This window comes from Arachis hypogaea, chromosome 11 (assembly GCF_003086295.3).
Source record: "Arachis hypogaea cultivar Tifrunner chromosome 11, arahy.Tifrunner.gnm2.J5K5, whole genome shotgun sequence".
Lineage (NCBI taxonomy): Eukaryota > Viridiplantae > Streptophyta > Magnoliopsida > Fabales > Fabaceae > Arachis > Arachis hypogaea.
Window position 1 is genome coordinate 90,786,314 of NC_092046.1, and position 6,776 is coordinate 90,793,089.

Genomic DNA, 6,776 nt, shown 5'->3' on the forward strand with positions numbered 1-6,776 from the left:
TCATCCACTATAGCTTTCCTCTTGGGTTCCTTGAGGATTACTCCTTCTTCCTCATGTCTTTTGTCTACCACCCCTTCTTCATGTGTAGCTTCAACAACCACTTCTTCCTCATGAATGTCTCCCATGACCCTTGGAGATATCTCCTCCAATGTAGTTCTCGAGCGTAGAGTAATGGTGTTGAGACCGTCTTTTGGGTTTGGTTAGGGTTGGGATGGAAGGTTAGAAGAACTTGAGGGTTGTTTGGTGTTGTTGTTGGTAGTTGGTGGTTGGTTTGACATGGTCATCTTTGAAAGCATGTTGGTGAGGTTAGCCAATTGAGTGCCCAAGGCATCAAATTGAGCCTTGTTACTCTCATCTCGCCTCTCCATGGCGGTTCTAAGCTCATCAACTTGATTGTTGGAAGATGGAGGAGTTTGGTTTTGGTTTTGTTGTCTATGGTATGGTGCTTGGCACTTGGTGTAGTTGTTTTGGTTTTGGTTGGAGTGGCCTTGGTTGGCTTGGTTGTTGATGCCAGGGCATTTTGGCCAGTTTCACTGACCTTTTCTTTACTATTTTTAGGGTAGTTTCATGCATTTTCTTAGAAAATAAGTTAGTTTTGGGTAGATATTCACTTACATCTTGATTCAAGCATACATTGTGCACTTTACATGATTTCATGAGGATTATGCATAAATTATATGATAAATTGGATGATGCATGACTCATGACTTGGACCAGAACTTTGATGCACTTTGTTGCTTGATTTCAGGACAAAAGAAGCAAAGAGGAACCACGTTAGCAGCCACGTTAGTCCCACTAACGTGACCTCTAACATGGAATGGGTGCTAACTTGCAAAGTTAATATGAAAGGTAATCGCCAATAACGCCCTCGAAGCCATCATAAGCCCACGTTAAGAGTCACGTTAACTAAGTTAATGTGAACTCTAACGTGGAAGAAGACAATAAGGCCAACGTTAGTGACACTCCCCTTTGTCACTAACGTTGGACCAAGCTCATAATTGGCCACGTTAGTTGCCACGTTAAAAAGCAAAAGGGAAGCCAACGTTAGTGACATTCACCTTTGTCACTAACGTTGGCCAAGCTTCCATAAGCCACGTTAACTCCCATGTCAACTTAGTTAACGTGGAAGCTAACGTGGAGATAGCAATTGGTCGCCAACGTTAGTGACACTTACCTTTGTCCCTAACGTTGGGGTGAACCACCAAGAGCCACCATAAGCAACGTTAACTCCCACGTTAACTTAGTTAACATGGAAGCTAACGTGGATAAAGAGATGATGAGCCAACCTTAGTGACACTCACCTTTGTCACTAACGTTGAAGATGGCTAGCATGACTACGTTAGAAGCCACGTTAACCTAGTTAACGTGGACTCTAACGTGAGAAATAGGGGCACATTGGAACGTTAGTGACAAAGGTAAGTGTCACTAACGTTCTCGAAGGATTAGCAAGCTTATGTTAAGAGCCACGTTAACTAAGTTAACGTGGACTCTAACGTAGGGAAGGGGGAGGTTTATCAACGTTATTGGGAAAGGTAAGTCCCAATAACGTGTGCGAAGGACCAAGAGGCAACATTAGTGGTAAGGTTTGTGCCACTAACGTTGAGGTTAACGTGGCTCATACTTGGGTGAGCAACGTTAGTGAGAAAGGTGATTGTCACTAACGTTCTCGAACCCACACTTTCACTTAACGTTAACACCACTAACGTCCTGAGCTAAAAGTCCCTGCCTACTTCACACTTTCCCTCTGCAAGCACAGCTAAGCCCAATGAAGAAGATAACTGCTTCAAACTCAGGATCCAAAAGCCCATACCTAAGACTTGAAGAGCCAACTAGAAGATCAAAAGAGTAGTATATATAGAAGTAACTTTGAATTAGTTTAGGGAGTTGGAAACTTTAGGGAGCCTTTGGCCTAGAATTACTCTCTGTATTTTACTTTCTCTACACTTCTAGTTTACTTTCAGCATGTATTCTCCATCTTTGTTTTCATTTTCCAAAGCTATGAATAACTAAACCCCTTTCATTGGGTTAGGGAGCTCTGTTGTAATTTGATGGATCAATTTTAGTTTTCATTCTCCTTCTTCTATCTTTTCTCTTGATTTTACTAGAAAGCTTTCGATCTTCATCCAATTGGGTAGTTATCTTGGAAAAGAAGCTATTCATACTTGGATCTCTTCTGAACCTTGAAAGAGGAATGAAGGGATCATGCTAGAAATGCTTTCTCATGCTGGACCGAATTGGGTGTGGATGGATATGTGACTATAATCCTTCCAACACTTGATTTGGGAAATGCTTGTGGTATAATCAGTGACCATACTTCATCTCTTCTCATCAGCAATTAACCAAGGAATTGGCTATTGATCAAGATTTGAGAGATTGAATTACAAGGAATTGTAATTCGATCACTTAAGATTGCCAAGGAGATCAATGAATGCATTGATTGAGGAAGAGATGAAAATGAACTTGATCCGGAGAATGCAACATCTCCTGAGCCCAATGAACTCCCCATTTATGATCTTACCCATTCTCTTTAATTTCGGCCATTTACTTTTATGAGCAATTACCCCATTCCCATTTAAGATTCTGCAATTTACTTTCCACCATTTACATTCAGCTCTTTATTTCTAGCATTTACTGTTCCTGCCATTTACTTTCCCGCCATTTAATTTTCTGCAATTCTCAACTCAAATTCTGATTCGTTCAACTAGAATATTCCTCTAATTAAAGTTGCTTGATCAATCAATCTCTGTGGGATTCGACCTCACTCTATTGTGAGTTTTTACTTGACGACAAATTCGGTACACTTGCCGAAGGAAATTTGTTGCAAGACAAGTTTTCTGCGTATCAAGTTTATGGCGCCGTTGCTGGGGATTGATTTTGAATCAACAATGATTAACTTGGAGGATAACTAGATTGAGCATTTCTAGTTTGTTTGATTTAATTTTCTGTTTGAGTAATTTACTTTCAGTTTTAGTTAATTTCTTCCCCTCCCCCTACTTTTTCGTTTTTTTTAGTTATTTACAATTCAGTTCACTGACCCACTAACTGTTTGATATATTGCATCACTCACACAAACAGTAATTCTAACAGAAATACTTCCTGCATCTATTTTCCTTGCTTGTGCTTTTTTGGTTGTATGACAGGGAGAAGAAGGGGGGCTTCAACTTCCTTTGATTCAGAACCTGAGAGGACCTTCCTTAGATTAAGGAGGGAAGCAAGAGAAAAATGAGTAGTGGGTGCTGAGGAAGAGGAGGAATACTTTGAACCAAGCATGGAAGAAAACATGAAAAACCATCATGAAGAAGAGGCTCACAACCATGGCAGAGAAGGTCGAGCAAATCATGCTGGGGAGGAGAGAAGAGTTTTAGTCTCTTACATCAATCCAAACCCAGGAAACTGTGGAAGTAGCATTCAAAAGCCGACCATCCATGCCAATAATTTTGAACTAAAACCGCAGCTCATCACCCTTGTTCAGAACAACTGTTCGTTTGGAGGAAGAGTCCAAGAAGACCCCAATCAACATCCAACCACCTTCCTGAGGATATGTGACACGGTGAAGTCTAATGGTGTTCATCCTGACGCCTATAAACTACTCTTATTTCCATTCTCACTCAAGGATAAGGCAGCCAAGTGGCTGGAATCTTTTCCGAAGGAGAGTTTGACAACTTGGGAAGATGTGGTGAACAAATTCTTAGCAAGATTCTATCCTCCTCAAAGAATCAACAGGCTGAGAGCTGAGGTCCAAACTTTCAGGCAACAAGATGGTGAGACTCTGTATGAAGCATGGGAGAGGTTTAAGGACCTGACAAGGAGGTGTCCGCCAGATATGTTCAATGAATGGGTGCAGCTACACATTTTCTATGAAGGCCTTTCTTATGAATCAAAGAAAGCAGTAGACCACTCATCCGGGGGATCTCTGAACAAGAAGAAGACCATTGAGGAGGCCATAGATGTCATTGAAACTGTAGCAGAAAATGACTATTTCTATGCTTCTGAAAGAGGGAACACTAGAAAAGTGATGGAGCTAAACAATGTAGATGCTCTGCTGGCCCAAAATAAGCTCATTACCAAGCAGCTGGCTGACCTCACCAAGAAGATGGAGAGGAACCAAGTAGCAGCAATCACCACTTCATCAGCAACCCAAGAAGGAGTGAATGAAGAAGCAGAGGGTAGTCAGGAGCAAGCCAACTACATTGGGAATTCACCTAGGCAAAACCATGATCCATACTCCAAGACCTACAACCCTGGTTGGAGGAATCACCCAAACTTTGGGTGGGGGAATCAAGAAGATCAAGGCCAAGATCAGAGACGTCACAACCCAAAGAACAATGCAGCTCACCAACAATTCACACAGAGAAGAAATCAACACCACCATAACAACACCTCTCCACATCCATATCAAAACTAAAATAACATTTCTCATCCCTCCACCTCTAATCCCAATCCACCATCATTTGATGACAGACTCTCAAGGATTGAGAATCTACTTGAAGGCATAGGCAAAGAGATTCAAGACAACAAGGCGTTCAAGGAGGAAGTGCGAGCAAATTTTAAGAACCAGGGAGACACCATCAAGAGGTTGGAATCTCAAGTGGGGTATCTCTCTGACCAGATTCCCAAACCTACAGATGGATTCCCAAGTGATACAGAAAAAAATCCGAGAGGTAAAACAAAGAAAGTAAGATGGGAAGATTGCAAGATGGTCACTATAACTGATAAGGAAACTGAGGACAAGCCAAGCAAGCCATCAGAACAACCTGGAGATACCTCAGTAGAGAAGAAGGAAAAAGATCATCAAGAACCAAAAATCTCACAACAAGAGCTGCTGAGACTCTATGCACCCTTTCCCCAACTACTCAATGGTGCTGTGGAGAAGAGAATATACTCAAGATTTCTTGACTTGTTTTCATCTCTGCATGTAAACATACCATTCATCAAGACCATCCAACAAATGCCTGCATACATCAAGTATATGAAGGAACTGCTTCCCAGGAAAAGCTCACTCAAGGGAGGCCAAACTATAGTGATGAACAAGGAGTGCAGCGCCCTCATTCAACCAGAGTTTCCTACAAAAAGAAAGGACCCAGGGAGTTTTCATATCCCCTGTGCCATAGGAGAAACAATGTTTGATAGAGCACTCTGCGATTTGGGAGCAAGCATCAACTTAATACCCTTATCCCATGTGAAGAGGCTGCAGATCAATGAGATAATGCCCACAGATGTAGTCATCAGACTGGCTGACAAAACTCAAAAACAAGCAATAGGAGTGGTGGAAAATGTGTTGGTAAAGGTTGGGAAATACTTCCTCCCAACAGACTTTGTCATATTGGACATGGAAGAGAGTCACACTCACCCAATCATATTGGGAAGACCATTCCTAGCTACAGCCAGAGCACTCATAGATGTGGAGCGAGGGGAGCTAATCTTGAGGATCCATGATGAACAGCTCACCTTCACTGTCTTCAAACTCTCACAAGAAATGGATCAAGAGAACAAGGAACCAAGGAAGGATCACAGTGAGATACTGAAGGAAGAGATGAGTACTGAAGAACAACAAGCTCATCCGGAGATTCCCTTGGTTGATGAACAAGGCAAACAGTAACTGCCACAGCTCAAAGAAAATCAGGAGGAACCTAAACCACCAGAAAAATATGAGACCAGTAACCACATTTCCTTAGAAGAAGAGGCCACAAAGAGTAAGACAACATCACAAGGAACAAAGAAGAAGGTACCAAGGAGGTGGAGGAACAAAAAGATCCCCACAGAGGACTTCTCTCCAGGGGATAAAGTGATCTCAGCTTACTTCCCAGATATCCCCCCTGACCTCCCCACTGTGCCATCTCAGCTACCTAAGGTCTTCGCTATCAATAGGGTTCTCTCCTTGGAATATGTAGAGATCGTTGATACAACTACTGGATATAGGTCTACTGCCAGAGGAGAAGACTTGAAGCACTATTGACCTCCCTGATGAAGGCGAAACGTCAATCTAGTGACTCTAAAGAAGCGCTTCATGGGAAGCAACCCATGTTTTATATGCTTTTAGAAAATAGTGAATAAGTCAACATTTATGAATTCCAACCCAAACTTGACAAACACTTGGTAAAATCCTTATTATGAAGTATATAGCGAAGAACAAGTTTGGTGTTCAAAGCATGCCAAAAAAGCATGAATGCAACCCACAGCATGCTAGTCTTGGAGCTTTGAACACAAACTTTTTATCACAGTGCTCCAAACTAAGTTTGGTGTCACCCAAGGTGCCATGAATATGCATATAAGGATACACAGTTAGTTAGTTAGTTGGTGTTTATGAATAAACAATCTAATTCTTTTTCTTTAATATTCTAGCCGTAAAGTTTAAATTCTTTTTTTTATGATATTGATTTTTTTATTTTATTTTTATAGGGAAAAGGAAAGGAGCATTGAAGAGGATTGATTGGACAATTAAATGAAGAAGGTTTGGACACCACAAAAGGAGGATACAACACACGTGCCCCAAAGGGGAATGCAATGGAAAATGTTGCCATGCAACATTGAAGAAAGGAGACCCTTGAAGACCGACCCAATAGCCCTCATAAAGATGAGGATCCTTGTGCTCATGATCTGCAAAACCTCATCCATCCATCCAACAACCACCACATCAATCCATACCTTTCATCCCCTCATCATCTCCCTATATAAGTGAGTCCTAGTGCGTACTTACCCCTGACACTCAAATTTCCACTCTCCACACTTCACACTTCCGGCATCCAAAATTCCTTCATCACACCTCGTCCTAACCA

At 41.7% G+C, this 6,776-nt stretch overlaps 1 non-coding gene across 1 annotated transcript; it reads right to left on the reverse strand.

Moving 5' to 3' along the window:
* Window positions 1–3,721: 3,721 nt before the first annotated feature.
* LOC112724841 (small nucleolar RNA R71) lies at window positions 3,722–3,828 on the reverse strand. Its single transcript, XR_003163985.1, has one exon. It is a non-coding gene; the product is annotated as a small nucleolar RNA R71 (small nucleolar RNA).
* Window positions 3,829–6,776: the final 2,948 nt, after the last annotated feature.